Source organism: Zalophus californianus, chromosome 12, assembly GCF_009762305.2.
Source record: "Zalophus californianus isolate mZalCal1 chromosome 12, mZalCal1.pri.v2, whole genome shotgun sequence".
NCBI lineage: Eukaryota > Metazoa > Chordata > Mammalia > Carnivora > Otariidae > Zalophus > Zalophus californianus.
Window position 1 is genome coordinate 92005306 of NC_045606.1, and position 22240 is coordinate 92027545.

The 22240-nt window shown below is 47.6% G+C and overlaps 1 protein-coding gene and 1 long non-coding RNA gene across 4 annotated transcripts in view; both read right to left on the reverse strand.

Annotated features, from left to right (window-relative positions):
* HIPK2 (homeodomain interacting protein kinase 2) overlaps positions 1 to 22240 on the reverse strand; it is a 186022-nt gene that overhangs the window by 138115 nt on the left and 25667 nt on the right. The window lies entirely within an intron of this gene.
* On the reverse strand, positions 132 to 17025 carry LOC113911045. Its single transcript, XR_003516366.2, has 3 exons — positions 16716 to 17025; positions 15345 to 15558; positions 132 to 348 (listed from the first exon to the last, which is right to left on the reverse strand). It is a non-coding gene; the product is annotated as an uncharacterized LOC113911045 (long non-coding RNA).

The window sequence follows — 22240 nt, forward strand, 5'->3', positions numbered from 1 at the left end:
TTTCTTAAATTCCACATATGAGTGAAATCATATAGTATTTTTCTCTGATTGACTTATTTCGCTTAGCATAATACCCTCTAATTCCATCCACGTCATTGAAGATGGCAAGATTTCATTCTTTTTGATGGCCAAGTAATATTCCATTGTATATATACCACATCTTCTTTATCCATTCATCTGTCGATGGACATCTGGGCTCTTTCCATAGTTTGGCTATTGTGGACATTGCTGCTATAAACATTGGGGTGCAGGAGCCCCTTCGAATCACTCTTTTTGTAACCTTTGGATAAATACCCAGTAGTGCAATTGCTGGGTTGAAGGGAAGACACATGTGCTTTCTCCAGGAAACTGGTGGAATCAATGAAAGGAAAAACAAAATAACTCAAAAACTCCTTTTTAAAACCATAGTTGCATTAATTAAGACTCTTAATTATTAAAAAAACCTAAACTTTTACACGTAAGAGTATTAGTTTCCTAGGGCTACTAGAACACAGGACCACAGACCGGGTGACTTAAGCAACAGAAATTCGAGATCAAGGCTGAAAGTCAAGATCAAGGTGTTAGCAGGTTTGGGACCTTCTGAGGACTTGTTCCCAGGATCTGTTCCAAGGCCCTCCATGGTCTGTAGGAGGCTGTCTTCTCCCTGTGTCTTCACTCCCTCTTCTCTCTACGCATGTCTCTGTGTCCCAATTTCCCCCTTCTTATAAGGACACCAATCATGTTGGATTAGAACCCACCCTAACGACCTTACTCTAATTGATTACCTCTTTAGAGAGTCTATCTCCAAATCAGGTCACATTTTGAAGTAATGGGGGTTAGGAATAAAGTGAATTATTTTGCAGGGGGCACAATTCAACCCATAGCAATAGGTTTAAGGAACCAAAAGCATTTTACTAGAGTATGATTTTTCTCAGGATATAGAGTCAGGATATTCCAAGAGAACTCTTCTTTGTTCTTCCCTCCTTGGAGAGAAGACATTTCATTTTGTGATTTCCCTATATTTTGCCTCAAAGGACCTACAAGGGTATTCCAATTAGTCAAACATTACATATGGAAACAAGCAAAAGCAAAGTGGTTATTTTAAATTAAATTCTGCCCTAAGTGTAAGCTGCAGTGCTTCTGGAAAAGGCCATACAGGGATGTATGTACCTGTAATGTATATTGAGGAATAACTGTAGTCAACTTCGGTATAAAGGAGAGTTGGCAGTGACCCTTTAATAACACCAAAGTGGGAAAGAGCTAAGTTTATGGGGCTAACTCTGGGTGGATCAAACACTTCTGAAGTAGGACCTGAGTAAGCTCAAAAGAGAAATCATTTGTGGGCCGGGCATGGGATGGAAGTTTCCTTCTCCACTTCCTCCTTGGGTCAGTCTTAATCTCACATGCACTAATTCCCTTCTGCTATCCATACTGCACTTTTATTTTTTTATTTTTCTTTAAAGATTTTATTTATTTATTTGAGAGAGAGCATGCAGGGGAGGAGCAGAGGGAGAAGGAAAGCAGACTCCCCACTGAGCCCAGAGCCCAGCGTGGGGCTCAATCCCATAACTTTGAGGTCATGACCTGAGCTGAAATCAAGAGTTGGACACTTAACCGACTGAGCCACTCAGGCGCCCCACACTGTCCTTATAGTGCAGGGCCTGTAGAGGCTCTTACATTTCCCAACTTTGCATTTTCCTTCCAACTGAGGATCTCAAGAAAATAACGCTTCTAAACAACATTGGTGGGATGAAAAGGGTAAATATCCACAAAGTAAAAAAACACAACCAGCTATGCTTCTAGTTTTAACACTGATGAATTCCATTCAAATACACATTTTTCAAAGATCTAGAAGGATAGTCCTTTTGTTCTTAAAAGGTTTTAAATAAGGCGGTTAACCTTGCAATGGTATTAATTTCCAGGTGTTTGTGTCACAAATCTTTGCAAAAGCCTTGTCCCTGAATCTTTCAGCCACTACCTCTCATTGGCATCCCCCCTCCCTTCACTACTGTTCCAAAATCATGACTGACCACCCCAAGAAACAAGTGAGCCAGAACTAGAACAGGTATTGGGGAGGCTAGGTATATGTCTGGTAATGCTACATGAGCCTCAGATTCAATTTTTCTTTTTAAAAAAAGATTTATTTGATAGAGAGAGAGAGCATGAGCAGGGGCATGGGGGCAGAGAGAGAGAGAGAGACAAGCAGACTCCCCTGTCAAGTGTGGAACCCGATGCGGGGCTTGATCCCAGGACCCTGAGATCATGACCTGAGCCGAAGTCAGATGCTTAACTGAATGAGTCACCCAGGCTCCCCATCAACTTCTCTATCTTTTAGAAATGTCTTATAATACTAAAAATCTAGCAAGCTTTTTACTTTTATACAAAAAAGAGTTAGTTATTCTTAAATGTTTGGTATCATACTATAAAGTAAAATCAAGTGTTTTTCTTACTTAACCCTTACGTAAATTCCATGCCCAGCCCACAACTGATTTGTCTTTTTAAGCTTACTTAGTTAGGTTCACCTTCAGAAATGCTTGGCATACTCAGAATCAGAACTAGAAACCTACTTTACTCCTTCTCATTTGGTATTCTAATACTGTGCCACTGCCAGTTCTTTTTTATACCAAAAAAGTATGTAAGTTCCACTACTCTATGTAATTCTACTACCATGTGTCCTCTCAAAAGACAGGCTGGAGCCCTAACCCCCGATACCTGCAAATGTGTCCTTCTTTAGAAATAGGGTCTTTGCGGATGTGATTGAGGTAAGATGAGGCCATTAAGGTGACTCCGAATCCAGTAGGACTGTGGGTGTCCCTACAAGGAGAGGAGGAAAAACCCAGACACATAGAGAATTCCACACAGCGACAGAGGCAGAGATCAGTGTGAGGCGGCCGTGAGCCGAGGCATGCTGAGGGCCTCCGGGAGCCACCTGGGGCTAGAAGACAAGGAAAGCTCTGTCCAGAGTCTCAGTGGGAACCCGGCCCTGCTGACACCTTGATTTCAGACCTCCGGCCTCCAGAACTATGAGAGAATAAACTGGTGTTGTTTTAAGCCAGTTTGGGGTACTTTAATATGACAGTGGCGCTAGGAAACTAATACACTCTATAATACAATTCAGGATGTATTTCAATGAAAAAAATGTGTGTGTGTGTGCAATTTGTGATAAAGTATCTATAACAATCGCAGGGTCACGCTGGTGGACTGCCCTTAGAGTCCCGCTCTGCCTCCTCCTGGTTGAGAAGCACTAGAAGCATCCTCAGCTTTACCCCCTTGTCTTAGTTACCATTCTCGCCAGGGTACAAAACACCTCCTCTTTGTATGCAAATGTATTTGTCCATCGTGATCCATGTTTTGACTTCAAGACAACGGAATTTGGGAACAAAAGCCTGCGAAAGTTCGGCATGTGCTCAGTTGCCGGGCACCAGCGCTGAAGGGGTCTGGGGCGGGTATTTCCTCAGACCTGCCCTGGCTCAGCCTCCACTCCTTGCTGTTCTACAAAGAAACCAGGACAAAGGCCTGCCGTCCGCAATCTGCCCCGGCTGCAACACCTGTTCGCTGCCTCTCGGCCTCATGTTTATGCATTTCTTTGAGTCTTTCTCGGGGGCTCCCCACAAAGAAAACTTTGCGAAAGAAGTCACGCAGACAGTGATGTCTATGACGCCAAGTGCACGCAGGCTGCTCCCTTGGGCTCTCTGCAGATCTGGGATGCAGCCTGCCCTGCTCTGAGGGCACAGAAACATGCCCCTCTGCCTTGACTGAAACAGCAGCCACCATTCACAACAGTAACGCTCCATCACGGCTGCTTGTCCCTGGTGAGGCTCTTCATTCGTGCCTCTCTGTTGCTTTAACTGACATCTGACAAAACTCAATTAGAGATCGTTTCAGGAAAGGGAGACAAAGTGCCGCTCCCACGGTGGAAAGCGAAGGAGGAAGGTGGGAAGCCGCCACGGAAGGAAAGTCAGAGAAATGGGTGGAAAGCAGGCAGGGGATGCTGGGAGGGAGGTAGGGGAAGAGGAAAGGAAGAAAGTGCTTGGCAAGTACAAGCGAACTGGGAGCATGCTGGGAATAATCAAGTAGCGCGGCGACGTGCTCTGTCCACAAGAAACGCCATAAAGATGCAACACGGTCTTCTTCACGCCATTCAAACAGGTATTTTGTGTGTGGACGTGTGGGTGTGAAAGCTGGTAGAGGGGTCTCTCGGCAGGGCAGCCAGGGGCCAAAGATTCTAAGCTGTACAGATTAAAGCCGGCTCCTTGGTCTGCTGCAAGGACATGTCTATGCTCTGAGTCACTGCCATCAGACCAGTGCTGGTGTGGTCATTAGCCAACAACCGCACGGCGCTGGGCCACCCGCATGCGGCACTGACCATGCAGGTTCTTGCAGCAGGGAGCCTTCCCGCAGCAGCATGGCCAACGTGCAGGAGAGCTTGCCTGCATCCTCCCTTCTAATGCAGGAAGGCACCTGGTGGCAGGGCCTTACTGGTGGTCTGTGTTCCAAGAGCTCATTCCAGATTGTCTCTGGGTTCCCAGCAGCCACGGGGGACACGGGCTCTGCCCCTTGCTGCCTGTGTGGCCTCAGCACACTACACGGCCTCTTTATGCCTCAGTGTCTTCATCTGTAAAATGGAGACAGTAATAGTTTCTCGGGGGGTCCTGGTGAGGATTAAGGGAGGGAGCGCTCAGAAGAGTGCCTGGCGGGAAGTAAGACCTAACGAAGTGTTCAGTGGAAGGGGAGAATGGCGAGGTCGGCTGGCTTTCCAAGGCCTAACATACAACACGCCCGACACACTGGCTGTCTGCGGGGAAAACTGGTGCTCCCAGCACTCAGCACAGTTGCCCGCCACATACAACCAACCGGTCCAGTATGGCTATTTTCCAACGGACAAAGGAAACAGAAAAAGAGTGAAATGGGACTCATCTATTACTTATCTCAAATGCTATTCTGGGAGGAAAGGCAGGTTTGATCAAGAAGAAAGCAATTCCCAGTGACTCTGATAGAGGATGCCCGGGAAACTTCAAGAGCTTGAGAGGATTCAGACACAGAGCTCGTATTTTATCCACTTTACCTAAAAAACATAGGCATTCTTTTCCTTGGAACGTTTTCTACAAAAGTTCTACCCCCAGGGCGCCTCAGTGGCTCAGTTGTTAAGCGTCTGCCTTTGGCTCAGGTCATGATTCCTGGGGTCCTGGCACGGAGCCTCATGTTGGGCTCCCTGCTCAGTGGGGAGCCTGCTTCTCCCTCTCCCTCTGCCCCTCCCCCTGCTCATGCTCGCTCTCTGCCTCTCTCTCTCTCTCAAATAAATAAAATCTTAAAAAAAAAAAGTTCTACCCCTGGTCATAACCAGGATCCAGTTCCTTTTCTTTTCTTTTTTTAATTATTTGAGGTATAACTGACATGCAGTATTATATTAGTGTCTGGTGCACAATACAGTGACTCAACATTTGTATACATTGTGAAATGATCACCACAGTGAGTCTAGGTACCATCTGTCACCTTACAGAGTTAATACAATATTACTGACCAGCTCCCCCATGCCATACATTATATCCCCGTGGCTTATTTGTTTTAGAACTAGAAGTTTGTAGCTCTTAATCCCCTTCACCAAACCCCCCATCTCCCTTCCCTCTGGCAAATGCCAATCTGTTCTCTGTAACTGTGAGTCTGGGTTTTGTTTTGGTTGGTTGGTTTTTTGTTTTTTAGATTCCAAATATAAGCGAATTCATGTGGTATTTGTCTTTCTCTTTGACTTATTTCACTTAGTATAATACCCTCAAGGTCCCTTCATGTTGTAACAAATGACAAGATTCATTATTTTTTTATGGCTGAGTAGTATTCCAGTGTGTGTGTGTGTGTGTGTGTGTGTGTGTGTGTGTGTGTGTGTGTGTGTGTGTGTGTGTGTGTGTGTGTATCACATCTTCTTTATCCATTCATCATCTGATGTACTCTTGGGTTGTTTCTGTACCTTGGCTCTTGTAAATAATGCTGCAATGAACACAGGGGTGCATATACTCCTTCAAATTAGTGTTTTCATTTTCTTTGGATAGGCTACCCAGTAGTGGAATTGCTGAATCATATGGTGGCTGTATTTTTAATTTTTTGAGGAACCTCCATACTGTTTCCATAGCGGCTGCACCTAAATTTACATTCTCCCCAACAGTGCATGAGGGCTCCCATTTCTCCACATCCTCTGCCACCACTTGTCTTTTTGATGCCAGCCATTCAGACAGGTGCGAGGTGATGGGACCCAGTCTCTAAGCACAACACATTCACTGTAGATTCGTATTTATTTATATAAACTATTGATTGAGCACTTGGTTAAAAAACTGAACACTTCTAATACATGTGATATTTATTTTTAATAAATTATATATGTTCTATTTTACTACCATAGTATGCTTACTAAAAACACAAAAACAGAAAAATTTAAAAGGTATGTATTTCCAATGTTTTCTTCTGTAGTGCCATCAATTGTCCTGAGCCCTTCACTCTGAAAACCCCTGCTATGACTCAGATATCCCAAGCCAAGTAACTTCAGAGTTAGCCTTGGTTAACTTTGGCCAATGAAATGTGAGCGTGAAGTGTCGTTTCTGGGCAGAAGCTTTGCACAGCCAGTGTGTGATCTGCCCAAATGCCAGTAATGATCCAGGGGCAGAGGCTCTGCAGCCTGAGAAATGAGTGAGGACAAGGAGGAGCAGAGACCCCAGCTAAGTCCCCACAAGGCGCACCGGCTGCGTGGTAGTGAAACACACCTTTGTTGCCTGAAGTCCCTGAGAAGTGGGGGTTGTCTGTGACCACAGCATAACATAGCCCATCCTAACTGGCACTGTAATCTTCCTTAATGCTGCTATCCCAAATGAGGGAATTACTGAGGTCGAGTGTCATTGTATTTTGATGCTCATCATGCTCACCCATCAAAAGCAGAGCACACGTTTTTAGAGACAACTTTAAAAAATTCTAAGCGGTTCAATCCCTACCTTCCACATTTAGGCATCACTCCTGTGCCCTGTGGAAAGGCTCTGTAGGCCAGCTACGATCCTCAAAGCCGCTAGTGACTTCAGGTGTGCACACACTAACCCCCACCCAATAACATCCCAAACAAGGGGAGGTATAGGATCCTCGTCACACAGGCCTTATTTGGTCTGGAAACTTGGAGACAAATGACATCCTAGTGCCTGAAATGGGAAGCTGCTTTTCAAACTGACCATGGGAGTTCGGCATGGCTGCACTCAGGCTTCTGTGTCCTACTGGGAGCATCAGCTCATGCCCTCTGCTGACGTCTTCCTGGGAAAAACAGACTTTTCACGCCCTGCTCCCCATTGCATGATGCAATGCTTATGTTCTTGGTAAAGAATACTCAAGTTCTGACATCATAATAATCGTGGGTATTACTCATGATAAGCCCACAAGCCTGGCAAGGCACATTCTGTACCCTCTTTATCACTGAAGTCAACAGTGGGCTTAAAAATAGCATCTGCTCCCACACCCAGGGTACCACTGATTCATTAATGGATGGACAAACACTGTTCTGGACTCCTTACTTACGTGGGGTTTTAGATTGAGACTCCTAGAACTGATGCACAGCATTAGTCTCCACCCTAATAGAGGTGCTATGCTAGACCAACTTATGAACAGAGGTCTGCAGATCCCAAAAGAAGGCATGCTCAGAAACTACAAAACCAGGATTTAAGATGCTGTCATGTTTATGACTCAAACGTGATCATCCTAAAATGTAATTAAGGAGAATATCTATAAACTTGGGAACTGTAACATGCTGAACATACCAAAATAAAGAGGGATGATGTTACAATGATAAGGGGCAGTCGTCTTAGTAAAGTCTATAAATAAGTCTGAGATTTTTCACTGTTAAGGGAGAGAGAGGGTATTTGATTTCAGGTGCCTGATTCAGGTTCTCTGGAGAGAAATATCCCTAGAGAGCGTTTTCATAATTTATAGTTATCTGTAAAAACACTTAATAACTTTTGCTCAAATTCTATGCTCAATAAGCAATCTGATGTCTTCGTGGGATTCCAGAAAGGCCTTTCTGACCAAGGAGGAAATACCTAAGCACGCCCACCCTCTCTCTATAATGATCCAGATTAATCAATCAGTCTTCTATAGGATTAGTTACTATGAGTCAGAACCTCATAATCCTCAATGAATTTATGAAGTCAAACTTCCAGATCTCAGCCAGGCTGAGAATTCAAGAGGCCACGGTGAGCATCCAGAAATGTCTGCTGAGATCCTACTATGTTCAAGCACCACCCTGAGGGCTGTGAGAACACCACGAGGAGACGGGGAACGTGAGAACAAATAACTGACCAGATAGGGCCGTCGTAACTGTTACTGATGATATGCCACAGGGTTTGGAGGGAGGACGCAGCTCAGGGCAGAGCACCCCAGAGGAAGCAGGGGTGAGCTGAAGCACAGAGACCGGCGTGTCAGGAGACACGCATCACAGTCGGGGAGTAAGACTAAACCCATTTTTATTTGAGATTTATAAGCTATCTACTTCCCCCAGGACCTGGAATGGTTTGCAGATACAGTATAAAAAATAGGGTAAGTTCAGATCCAACAGGAATAGCCCTATCTGAAGGGAACACGAGGAAGAATAAGGGTGCCTGAACGCAGCCGAGGGCTCCCGTAGGGAGTGGCACATGCCTTTGGAAAGACGAGCTGCAGGCAGATGTGGTTTCGGTTTTATCCTGCAGGCAGCGAGGAGTCGAGGAGTCCTGAGCGGTGTTTGCAAGGGAGGAGAGGACCAGTCTGGCCGCTGAATGGAACACAGCCTTGCGTGGCCAGGGCCGAGAGGCTCCCAGCCCACCCTGGAGGAGCATCTGTGAGGGGGTAAGATCCTGAACAAAAGGAGGAGTTGGTGGGAACCTAAGCCAAGGCCACAGACAAGAGACCGAAGGAGCCACCTAAAGCCCGGTGACTGGCGGGGAAGGGAGAAGACAGGAGAGGGAGCCGGCATGCTGCAGAGGTGGGGTGACAGCTGACAGAACTAGGGGCCCTCGCCGGCCTGGAGTAGCAGAAGAAGACACGCCCTGGGGTTCATGGCCAGGCCTAGGGGCTCTCTGAATCCCCAGGATGCTCACTGGGGTACGGCTGTGGCAATGACCCCTCCAGTCTCCCAGATTCCCCGTGAGTGCATCTCCAAGGCCAGAGCTGATCTAAAATGAAATCTGCTCTTAGACTGCATCCATGAGTTACTGTCCCGAGATGACGCTCACCTGCCACAGCTGGGAGGACACTAGCAGGTAACTAATAAAACCTTAATCCCTAGGCTGGGGGTCCAGGAGTGACAGGGACCTACAGCCACTCAGCAACACTTCTAGAAGCACACAGGTCAATCAACACCGTCTGGCCAATGAGGGCAGCTCTTGTTAAACATTAGATATTAAGGGAGAATGTCCAAATTTCTGTGTTCCCTCTGATGGCAGGTGCGGTGAGAGCTCTCGGTCTTTCACTAGCATCAAATACGTACACTCCATCTACTCCCCACCGCCCCAAAGTGAGCCAAGCGGACCCAGTGCTCAAAGTCCTCTGTATGTCAGTTCTCAAAAGGTGGTGAAGGACGAAACTTCACCGCCACCCTACACCACAAGGCTCTCAACTGCTCGCCTTGTGGTCTTGACCCTGCCAGCCAAGCCCTTTTCATTCCTTTTTAGTTAAGCAGAAAATGAACCATCAGCTCCATTTCCACTCTCTCTGCATGAACCCTTTTCCCTTTTCTTTCTTGGCTCAAACTATATGGCTCATAGAGGATTCCCACCGCGTTCTTCAGTGACTCTTACCTTGCTAAGTATTCTTTTCTTCTAAGAAATGCTGAATCCAAATAAAAGGTGGCAGAGAGTATGAGAATACGTTCTAAGGGGCAAATACAAGAAAGGTAAAAGAATAAACCTGTTGATTTCTCATTCCCCAGCTCTGACTCCCACAGAATGCTAGAAATTACCGGGGTGGGGGGGGATGTGGGGACCTCTATGGAAGTGAAGTCAGCAGCCTGGGAACCTGTTTCCCATGCTTACTTATGCCATAAAATCCCATTAAGTCACCAGGAATCTCTGGGAGAATAAGTTCTAATACCAGTTAGTTTAAAAGTAGAAACCACTCTGCAATTTGCTTCCCCCCCCCCCCCCCCACTCTTCACCCAGAGCACGGATGAAAATCATCAAGAGTCAGCCTCTCTCCAGGTCTGGAGGAAAACGAGGCGCCAACGGCCAGGGTCAGGGCAGGCAGCACTTAGGAGCGCGTGAGGGGCAGCGCCGGGCCTACAGATCCGGCCTCCACACACAAGGAGTTGCGGACAGGAAGCTCCTCCGTGCCCACTTCCGTCCTGGGCCCCACGAGGTGACTTAGAGCTGTGGGATCGCGACTCAGCCATAAAACAGAAAACAAACGAGGCACAAGACGAGCCTCTTTTTAGACGGATGCTAAAATTTGGGAAAAGTCATCAGAACAAAGAAAAACAGCATGCTTGCTGGCAGGCCGGTTTCCTTTTACTCACATGACACCTTTCCCGCTGATCTAAGAGAGTCCCACCTGCTCCGAGACTGAATGTTGGTGCAGAGGGAGAGGGAAACCGCACCGTGAGTTAACCAGTGACAAAGACACCAAAAGAATTCTGAGCAGGGGAGATGCAAGCCGGCTTCAGCACACGAGTCGTCTGTGAAAAGAAGGGCCATAGCGGAGGACCACCCGCATCAAAGCTTGACAGTCTGTAGCTCAGACGCTTCCCCTGGGCACAAACCACACAGATTTGGGCCACAGACAAGACCGAAGACCTCATTCCAAAAGGAATGAGAACTTTACTGGGTCAACTGACAGAACTGGGATACGAACTGTTAGATAAACTATTTCATCAGTGTCACGTTCTCTAATGTTGGAGACTGCGCTGTGCTATGGAGGAGTACCCTACTCTCAGGAAACACGCAGGACGTGCTTGGGGTAAGGCGGCAGCGTCCGCTAGAACTCGGTGTGATACTGGAAAGGCTCTCTAACCTCAGGAGCCACTAGCCACAGGGAGCTATGGAGCAACTGCAAATGTGGCCGGTGTGATTGAGGAACTGACTTTTACATTTTATTTCATTCTAATTTATATAGCCACATTTGGCTTGTGGCTAGGGTATTTGATGGTGCAGAAATAAAGGGCCATGACACCTCTAACTTACCCTCAAATCATTCCCTGAAAGTACATCTATACGAAAATACAGATGTGTATGCATACACACACACGTGACAACAGAGAGAGCGAGTGTGCATCATTGCGAGCATGCAATGGGGTAAAATAACTGGTCTGGGTAAAAGGTTTGGGGCTATTCTTTGTTTTTATTTTTGCAAATTTTCAGTAAGTTTACAATTATTTCCAAACAAAATACATTTTTTTTAAATGTATGAGAGTGAACATTTATTCATTAATCAATAAAATCTAACAGGATCCAGCTGGAACTTATTTGCAGGTAGGGGTTTGGGGCCAGGAAGTTCAAGGCATCCTGAAATTTTGAGCAAACAGAAGAGATCCCACAGAAAACTCAATGTGTCCCCAAGGCCTTGCTCATCCAAACCCATCACCTGCTGCTGCTTTCCAGCAGCAGGATCAGTGCTGCTCCCCTCCTGCTCGGGGCCTTCCCACCTCTTTCCACTTGACCCTTAGCCTATGTAGGTTCAAAAAGGACTTGACTGCAACAGCAAGTTCAGGGCAGTTTTCACCTAATAGCTTTTTTATCGACATATAATTCACATACCATAAAAGTCACCCTGTGAAAACGCACAGCCCAGTGGTTTTAAGTACATTCAGTTGTGCGACCACCATCGCTATCTAATTCCAAACATTCTCATCCCGGAGGACCCCCCCACCCGTCAGCAGCTGCTCCCCGCTCTGCCCGCCTCTGCCCCTGGCAACCTCTCAACTGCTCTCCGTCTCTATGGGTCGGCCTATTCTGGACATTTCATGCAAACGGTACCGTACAACAAGTGGCCTTTTGTGTCTGCTTTCTCTCACTTAACATAATTTTTTCAAGGTTCACCTGTGTCATAGCATGTGTCAGCACTGCATTCCTTTTTGTTGCCAAACAGTATTCCCTGAATGGACAGAGCGCATCAGTTCACCCATCCATCAGCTGAAGGCCATCTGGGCTGCTCCTACTTTCTCGCTGCTGTGGACACCGCTATGAACTCGCGGACAGGAGTCTGCGGGGACAAATGTCTGCACCCCTCCTGGGCGTAACCTGGAGTGGGACTGCCGGGTCATGTGGACACTCCAGGCTTAGCCTCTGGAGGAGCTGCCAGCCTGGGTTCTAAAGCGGCCTCCTGATGTCCCCAGGAGCTGTGCCACACAGCGGTGCCCATGAAAGCCGGAGAAATGGCCGCCCTCCCATCAGCTGTGCACTAGCACGGTCTGCATTCCAAGCAGGAGTCAGGGTTTGTTGGACTCGAGGTCCATAAACGAGGGACACTGTGCCTCGCTCGCTGCCAGCCGCGTGCTCAGCCCTGCATCATCCCTGAGCACGAGCCAGCACCTGGCGTGGCAGACAAGGTCTGGCACGCCGTGCGCGCCGCCCGATGAAGAGGCTCTCTGTGCCGCAGCGGGAGGCGAGCTGGTGCTCTCTGGCTGCCCCCTCGCTGCGGCAAAGCTGTTGGTGCTCCCGGTCGAAGCCTCGGGTCGGGTCATTTACTGTCGCCTGCAGCCGGTGCTCCTAGAAATGCCTGCCGAGAACCCGGCCAGGAGGGAGCTTGGAGCAGGGGGCGAGGGCCATGAGAAATCCAGACGGCAGTGGGACATTAGCCTGTTAGCCCCGGGACACTCCAGAATGAGGGAGGAGACCGGCACCCCGAGACGGGAGCCCGGGAAGGCAGCCGGGCCCACCCCCGACACGACCGGTGATCCCCCATCAGGCACGCGGCCCCTCAGAGCGCCACATTAGGGCGCTGGACTGAATCCCTAGGCAGAGGTACGAATTCCAAAGCTACCTAAGCAAGTTTTGAGGCTGGGAAGATGGGCTGGGGAGGCAGGGATGAGTTTTACAGAGAAGGGAGAGAGATGTCCTGGAATGGCCGGCTCCCCACTCTGCTCCCGTGAGAACTGGGGGAGGCCCTGGAGGGCCCTTCTGCCATTGGGAGCCCTGTGCTCTGCACCACCCTGTCCCCTTGCCACGGTCCACCGTCTGTCACCTTTCCTGCCTCAGGACCAACTCTGTTGCCAAACCTTTTAAAATAAATTGTATTCCAAAGGCCAATAGCTGCCGATTTCGTAAAGAGACCTGGACCACGGTTTTGTGTCATGGGGACGGAGAAAGGGCCGGCAGCCGGCCTGAGACGCCGGAAATGTCCTACCTTGGCCACAACCTGTCCCCGGGGCCCCTGTCGATCTACACATTCTAGCCCATCTCTCCGTCACTTCTTCTCAGCTCCATGAATATTTGGTGGTTCACTATAGCTCTGAATGGTCCCAGGTAATTACTCCTAACTCCTGCTCATTCATTCTTTCCGCCATCATTCAATAAATATTAGTTATGATCTGCAGTCACTTCTTGGTGTCCAATATGCTCAGCCTTTCAAAAATCCTAGATCATGGGGCCCAGCAGCGCCTGGGCCGATGAGAACAGGGACAGAAACACAGACTTGATCTTTATGTAGACTGTCTCAACTAATCCTCACAACTGCCCCCCGAGGTCATTATTATCCTCACTTTGCACAAGAAGCAAGACAGTCGGAGAGACGCACAGGCTTAGCCGCCGACGGTCACGCACCGGTCGAATGGCAGAACCAGGTTCCCACACAAGGCAGCATTACTCAGAAAGTCTGCTTTTCGTCATTAGTAGTATCAGTGACATTTTCAATACTACCACACACCCTCATTCAAGTGTGATAGGATTATTATTTGTAAAAAGAACAATGGATCCGGAGTTAGAAAACTTGGGTTTCAAGTCTGGCTCTGTATTGTTGACTTTGAGCGAGTCACTTAGTATTTCTAAACACAGGTTTCCTTGTCTGTAAGGGATGCAATGTTTCCCGAAGTATGCTCAGTGTCCTGTGAGCTATTAATACTTATCATGGAAAAAGAAGAAAAAAATGAGATTCAAACAGTTGAAGAAATGCTGGGGCCAACCCAATGGAGCTGTTTCACTGCAGGACTCCTTGGAGCCTTTAATCCACTAGTGACACTGTGCATCTCCAAGAGAGGGCCACACAACATACTGTGTGACCCAAATGTCTTTACCAAAGGATAACATTTTTTTTTCCTCCACACAAAGTATTTTTGGTCAAGAAAGGAGATTGGAAAATACCGACTTGGATCATCCCCAAGGAACCTCCCGGCTGTAACAGCAAATAATTATCTGATTCGTCTCATCCTTCCAAGTAGATGGCTCACTTTCTGAGGGCAGGGTGTGCTTCTCTGTGAAATCTGCAGGAGGGCGGCCAGGTAGAGGCAGGTCCGAAGGTTGGTTCAGAGGAGGAAAGGGAGCTAGAGACAGCCCCCTGTGGACAGCCATTCCTATAAAGGATTAGCAAACCAAGAGGTACCTCCCATCCCTTTCTTACTTTTTTTTTTTTTCTTTTTTCCCCTTTCTTACTTTTAAAATAAGTAAGCAACATCCAAATGCAACTGGGCTGGCTGTGTTCCCCCAAAGCAAACTTTCTGGGCATTAAAGATTTCAACCTGTCTTGACGGACTTAAGAGGAAGAATCAATACTGTCTGTTCATGACCCTTCAAAGCCACATCTAAGTCTTTAGGGCCAATCTGTGGGTTGGCAGTTTCACAGATTGGTGGAGACGGCGCTCTGGGTGTGGGAGAGGGAGTGGTCCAGTCCTTCACTGCTCTGCAGGCACCTTTTCCCCCGGTGCGCAGGAAGAAAGCGTCCTAACTATAGAGAGCCTGCTGGGCCCTGAGGGATGGTTATACATGCCAGGCTGGAGGGCGCGGGGGGAGGAGGATGGGTGCAAAGGTGAAGGGGCAGCAAATATAGGACATGTCTCAGGACACTGAGTACAGTTCTCAGAACAGAGAATAATTTCCAGGTCTTCAAAGGTTTCCCATAAAACTCCCTTCTTTTTAAAGTAGACCCATGATTCTCCTTGGGACATTTTTATATATGACTTAAAATTGCCAGATCAGTCTTGGAAAATATGCTACTCATCTTGGCGGTGGCACTGTGGGAAGCAGCTAATGTTCTCAGATATATCTCCACGTGGTCCTCAGCCCCAACTTCCAGATGCCCATAGCACAGAATGGAGGATACCCTGGTGCGGTAGCAGCATGAAACAAAAACACAAAAAACACCCCACAGTTACCCCCCTAAGGCCTCCATCTAGAAAAAAGCCCAAGAGTTAGAAATAGAAATAGCCACTGCCCCCAGAGATTCACCCAGAGCTCCTTTCCAGACCCCAGCTATCCCCTGCTGTTCCAGGTTCCAGATCTGGGCTCCAGGATCAGAATGGCTCATCAGGATGGCTCTGGGCTAAGAAGAGCTCCGGTCAAGACATCATGGTAGGGCTTAGGACTCAGGATGCTGGGGATTCAACGTCTGAGCAGTTAGGTCTAGATGTCACCTCATAGGTTACAGACTTCTGTGAGGAACCTGGAGAGAGGAAGTGACAATGACTGCATCCTATTAAGTGCACGCCAGGGAGAGTATTCAGAATATATTCAGAACCCTTAGGACTCAACAATAAAAAGACAAATAACCCATTTTTTAAAAAACGGGCAAAGAATGTGAATAGACCTTTCTCCAAAAGACACATACCAACAAGCACGTGAAAAATGCTCGTCATTAGCCATTAGAAAAAGGTAAATCAAAACTACAATGAGATACTAAGAGAATTGAAAACATATGTCCACACAGAAACTTGTACACAAATGTTCACAGCATTATTCATAATAGCCAAGTGGAAACAACCCAAATGTCCATCAAGTGACTAATGGATAAACAAAATGCAGTACATCCATACAGTGGAGTATTATTCGGTAATAAAAAGGAATGAAGTGCTGATAACATGAAAGAAGTGGGAAAACATTATGCCAAACAAAAGGAGCCAGACGGAAAACACCACCTATTATATGATTCACGTACATGAAATGACCAGGACAGGCAAATCCACAGAGACAGGAGGTAGTGAGTGGCTGCCAGGGACTAGGTAAGAGCGGGGAATGATGCGGAGGGACGGCTAATAGGTGTGGACTTCCTTTCTGGGGTGAGGAAAATGTTCTGGAATTAGGTAGAAGTGATCAATGCACAACTGTGGGAATATACTAAAACCCAAGGAGTTCAGGGTACAAATCAAGGCATTTCAAAAGGGGTAAGCTTATGGTATGTGAATAATATCTCAATAAAACTGTCTAAAACAGGGCACAAACACAAATGCTTGACACATATTATGACCTGATGACCCTGAAAGGGGTCTTATCATCTCCTTTTTACCAGCGAGGAAACTCAAGGATTGGCAAGGAATGGCTAGTTGTCAGGAGTTGTACAGCCAGCCACGTGACAGAGGGGGCTTAAGCTTGGGTCACTGACTCCAAAGGCCACGTTCTGCCCACCTCTCCACGCTGCTTCTCGCTAAGGTGATAAGCTAACTAGCAACTGCAGAATGGTTCCTATGGAAAAAACAGCACTCCCTGGACAAAGAATCACTGACCGACATAAAGTGCTAGTGTGGGAAGTCGTGTTAAAGGGCACCTCGCCAAATCCCTTCAATTTACAGATGAATAAGCAGAGCTTCAAGGCAGTCAACTGACCTGTCCAACCAAGGCGGCAAGGCTGGTGGGAACGTTCACCCCTCTCGTTTTACAGAAGACAAGCTGGTGTATTGTTCACTGCGATTAGTTAGGAATCAAAAGGTAGATGGAGTTCACCCCGTTGGGGCATGCAGGTCAACAGGTATTCAGCAACCTTCAAACACGCCAGTCTCACATCCAGATCCCAGCAAGAAGATCACTCAGGCCGGTTATAGCTCACATTATTCTGCAGTTACCCTGAAATTTCTCTCCCAACCCCAGGAGTGCTCTGAAAAGTCCCACCAGGGTGCGACTGTTCCAAGGATCCCTCAGAGCTTTTGAACTACTTAGCAGGAACAGGGAGTTCTGGATTTAGCATTCAAGTGTGAGGATAAAGGCTCAGGAGACTTGAGCAATGTTCCCCCCGCCAATCCGAAGTGACTCTATGGGGAACCACTTGCCAAGGGAAGGAGGGGAGAGCTGGAGCCAAATGAACTCCCACTGTATTATGGGGCCCTCAGTACTCCCAAACTGGGGTTTTTTCATGCTTCCTAAATGTCTCCACGGGGATGTCCTGTCTCGTACTTAAAATGTCCCAAATCAAGGTCATTACCCTATTCTCAGCCCGCAAACCTACCCCTCCCTTGTCTCCCTTTTTCCCACAACTATACTATCCTCACATTCTCCCAGCGGCCCGGGCGAAGTACCCGGCTAGGCTATCCCATCCTTTCTCGCTTCCCGCACTGACTCCTCATCCGCTCCATGCTGGAGTCCACCTCCTGTGCACGCTCATGGCAAGAACCATCCTAGACTCCTTCTGTTTACCACACTAAGGTCGATCCCGCCCACTAACTAGTCAAGCCCTTCACAGCGAGGAGCAGCCAAGACTATTTAAACACAAAAAAAGAAGAGATGGATGACCTCACATGAAGAGGTCATGGAGAGGTTATTAAATAAAAGAGCCAGGAAGAGCAGAGCAGATGGGGCTGTGAGCCACTCCTTGCATGGATTCTGCTGGAACGGAGAGGCACACCAACGCACCGGGGCTACTGACTGCATCTGCAAATTATTAATGATTTCAGTGTAGTCCGTCTGAACTCTCCATCTGTTGATGGCAACTACAGTCAAATAAGTACATTCAAATGGAAAAACCTGTGACCTGTGACTTGCTCCAGTCGCACCAAGTTTGATACCCACTGTCCCCCAGCCGTGCCTTGTGCACCACCACCTGGAGCAGCCCCGGGCTCCCCGGCTGCCCATCCACATCAAGGCCATCCTTCAAAAACCAGATCAAATAAGGCAACCCTGGTCACTTGAGACCCTCAGGGTTTTCTCCTGATGGTGCTCATCACAAATCACCTAGCATCACTTGGTATCTTTTGCTGCTTTGTTTAATCCTGGCTGCACTGAGTTTATAAGTTCTTGGAGAAGAGAGAGCTGGTGCTCAAGTGGGTTAATCCACTGTGGCACCGGATGAGCTTTAGTACTATCAGCCTTCATTGCTTACTGGTATCCCCCAGGTCCCAGGCATGTGGTACCAGCTACCAAATGTGCTGAAGGCTGACGAGCAGTTTTTCCTCCACCTTCTTCTTAAACGAAACCCCTGCCCTCCGAGACCCAGAAATTCCAGCTGAACAACCACCTGCTCACCGTTCAATCAAGCATACCGCCCCTTCCTTCTGCCACACTCCCTACACTCCTCCAAGCCCAGTCCGCCGGGGGCGGGGCGGGGGGGGGGGGCAGGGAGAGGCAGGGACCGTTCCGCCATGCAGTGTCTCTGCACGATACCCATCATTTGTCTCAGGGGTTAGAAAAACCTAAGACTGATAAACCCTTTACTTCTCTGTGAAATCAAAATGATAACTACATAGAGTTGGAGAAAGAAGCGACTTTTAAATTATACTGGGCACTGAGCCAAAAGCCAGTGGTGACACAATGACAAGTCATTTGTCCAGAGCTGGCCAAAAACATTCACGGGGGTGTGCTCTTTTTCACCTAATAATGCTTGGGTTGGGGTTCCGTTTTCGATCCTGAAATATCCCCCGTGCACTCTCTCCAAAACAGCATCCTCTGGTTGCCCATCCCGTGCGGGGGCTGCCAGTGCAGAGGGGTGGGGCAAGGGGGCCCCAGTACCTTTGACCAGTCATCTGCACACAACCAGTCGAGTACCAAAAACTCCAAGGGAGACCCTCCTGCCTTCAGAGAAGATAGTCTCATCTGGACATCCCTGTGGTCCTAACACTGGGAGAACTGGTCCCTCAGGGGCACATCAGAACCCGCACACGCAGCCTGAAAATACTCTCAGGCCGCCTGGACCACAGACCCAGCCTCCTCATGTCCTCCCTGCATTCATTAATGTGCCCCGCCTCTCTACTGAGCACTAAATACTGTATTGGGCTCTGAGAAGTAACATCAAGCAAAGCCCTGTATTAAGCATCTTTTCAGTAAAGCGTCTAGAAGATTCTGCTGTGCTCTTCACTTTCACTCACACTAGAGCCCCGTTAGCTGAGGACAAGACCACATGTGAGGGTGATCAGTTAGCCCAACCTTCCGATGAAGGCACCACTGTTCTCTTCTCAGGGTCCTAACCCAATGCTCGGCTTCTGTTCTAGATCCACACTGTCCAATACAGTGGCCACCAGCCACAGCGGCAATTTAAATTAAAATTAAATAGAATTTAAAACTTAGTTCCTCAGCCACACCTGCCATGTTTCAAGCGTTTAACAGCCACACGTGGCAAGTGGCTACCATTTTTGTGTGGATCTAGAACACTAAAACCAGTGCAGAACGTTCTATCAGACAAAACTATTCTAGATGGTGACATTTACACTTGTAGGCAGTCAATTTTTTAAAAAACTGACACCTTGTAGTCTTGAAGAAAATATATTTCCAACCCCAATGGCAAACTGCTTCACCTAAAACACCCAGTGAGGTCAAGGTCACCTCAGAGCAAGGTTCTTCATGTAACAAGCACTCACATTCTTCAGACATCAGTCTGCTTGTCTAGTAGTACTGCTTGTCTTCTTTCTACTTCTTGACTCTCTGCCTTCCATCCGACACCACACTCCGATGGAAACTGTAACCGTAGCATGTGAGTGACTCTCGTTTCTCTCCGGGGTTGGGAAGTCACCACCTCTCCATGGGCTGGCCCTGTTTGCGTTTGCCAGGGCTGCTGTGACCCCGAACCGGAGATTGGCTGGCTTAACCAACACTAGTGTAGCTGTCTCTCTCAGCTCCGGGGGCTAGAAGTTCAAGATCAAGGCATCAGCAGGGTTGGTTCCTTCTGAGGCTGTGGAGGAGAATCTCTCCTAGCTTCTGGTAGTTTCTGGCAATCTTCGGTGTTCCCTGGATTGTAGAAGCATCGCCCCAGTCTCTGCTTTCATGCTCTCATGCAGTTCTCCCTGTGTGTGTGTGTCTGTGTTCAAATTTCTCCTTTTTATAAGGACACCAGTCATATAAGATTAGTTCATTCCAGTATGAAGTCATCTTTAATCACATCTGCAATGACCCTATATCCAAATAAGCTCACATTCTGCGGTCCTGGGGGTTAGGACTTCAAATATAAATTTGGGTGGGGGGGCGGTAGGGTGGGGAGGGAGACACAATTCAACCCATAACAGGCCCTCAAAGCCTCCAAGATAAAGCACTCCTCCTGGCACACCATCTGTTTTCCATTATTCTATTAATATGAAAAGATCCGTAAGAAGTTACTAGCTACTCAGCTTTGTGGGAGCAGGTGGTGACCGCAGGCAGGAGCTTATACCACATAAGGCTATTTCCATTATACATAAAGTCAGTTCAAGCCCACTACACTAGATTTAACAAGCTCCAAAAACAAAGACAAAAACATAGAGTTTGGCAGAAGTGCAAGAAGAAAACTATGACAGCTGTCATGGTCACAAAATACAGTGCAGGTAACCTCTGCCATGTTCCTCTGGCCATACACCTCACTGGACAGGTATGTTCTGCAGGAGGCGTGGCCAACACAAATGGGAAACTCTCTCCGGAGCCAAGACTCCTTAACAGAGGGCTTAGTCATCACAATCATCACACAAACCACTGCCCGAGCTTGTCAGATGTGAGCGTAAAGAACAGAAAGTCATTCACCAGCACAGCGAGCCCAGAAATGTGTTTCAGCTCACGGCCCAAACATGTCAGGGTGGGATAGGAGAGCTATTCATAAGTTCAGGTAGCAAGGAACAGAGAAAAACCAACAGGTTCCAGGGCTAGAAAACCTTGTTTGAATCCTAGCTTTGATACTTCCTAGATGAAAACTGCCTTGGACAAGGCAGTTAACTAACAACCCTACGCCTCAGTATGCTCATCTGTAAAGTGGGGAGCGTGAGCTCCACCTCATATGATTGAAGAAAGACCTAGTGATGGCCACCATTCTAATAACTAACCTTTACTGAGCGTTGATGACGTATTCATGACACCTCCCAACAAGTCTGTGAGGTAAAGCACCATCTGCCCCAATTTTTTGAATGAAGGAACTTGGGCTTAGAGCCTGGCGCTGGGTCCCCGTGATTGCAAAGCCACACTCCTAACCATTTTATGATATGCTTGGTACACAGTAGGAGCTCTATAAAGGCTCGTTCTCTCTGCTTCCCACCCCTTCCCCTTCCTCGGGCATCGTGCACAGTGTGTAACAACACAGGCCGTACTACCACTGACCACTCAAATCAGCACAGGGACAGATCAACAAAAGTCACTTGGAATAAGAATCACGTCTGTCAGGACAGAATTAGTACCTCGTGTGACACTTCCCCAAACCCTCTTCCATAACCTTTTTACTACATAACATCCCTGGCAGTTGGTGGTGTCACTTTACTACTCTCCCCTTCTCCCTACAGCCCTGCCTCAGTCTACCAGTCTACCATTCCCACCCTCTGTTTATATGCAATAATAAGAGCCAATAATAAGCAACGGGATGGTCTGACTTTTGACTTCCCCATTCTTTTTAACTGCCAGCCTGTATACAGAGGACACTGGCCCTGTGTAAATGGTGGTTTCTTGGTTATGGACTCATGGTTTTAACACTTAGGCTTTGTCCCTGGGAGTGGTTAAATAAAGATAGATATTAGCACAGTTTTCCACCCAATTATCCTATTTACAAAAATAGAACTCTCCTCTGTGAGTGTTTCAAATAGAGTCCTTAATTTCTACAGAAGATGTCAACCTTACCAGGTCGATTCCTAAAGCCTCCAACAGTGAGCAAGAATACAGCATGGTCGGCAATGGAATATATCCCTAAGCTGTCCCTCCATATATATATACATACGTACAGGTGTACATATAGGCTATAAGTGAGTGTATATAGACAGACACACATACCAGTTAAAAGAAGTAACACTTATGAAGGCTGCCCGATGGATATGGAGACCAGCAGTTCGGCTGAGTGTTTTGTGTTCTGGCATTGCATCGAACTGCACCCGTCGAAGGCTAGAATTCCTTTTGCTGAGTTGCATTTTGATGTTCTGCCTTGAGCTTCCAATCAGGAAGCTCACAACTGTGACAAAGAGCTGTGAGAACCCAGCTGTTCATCA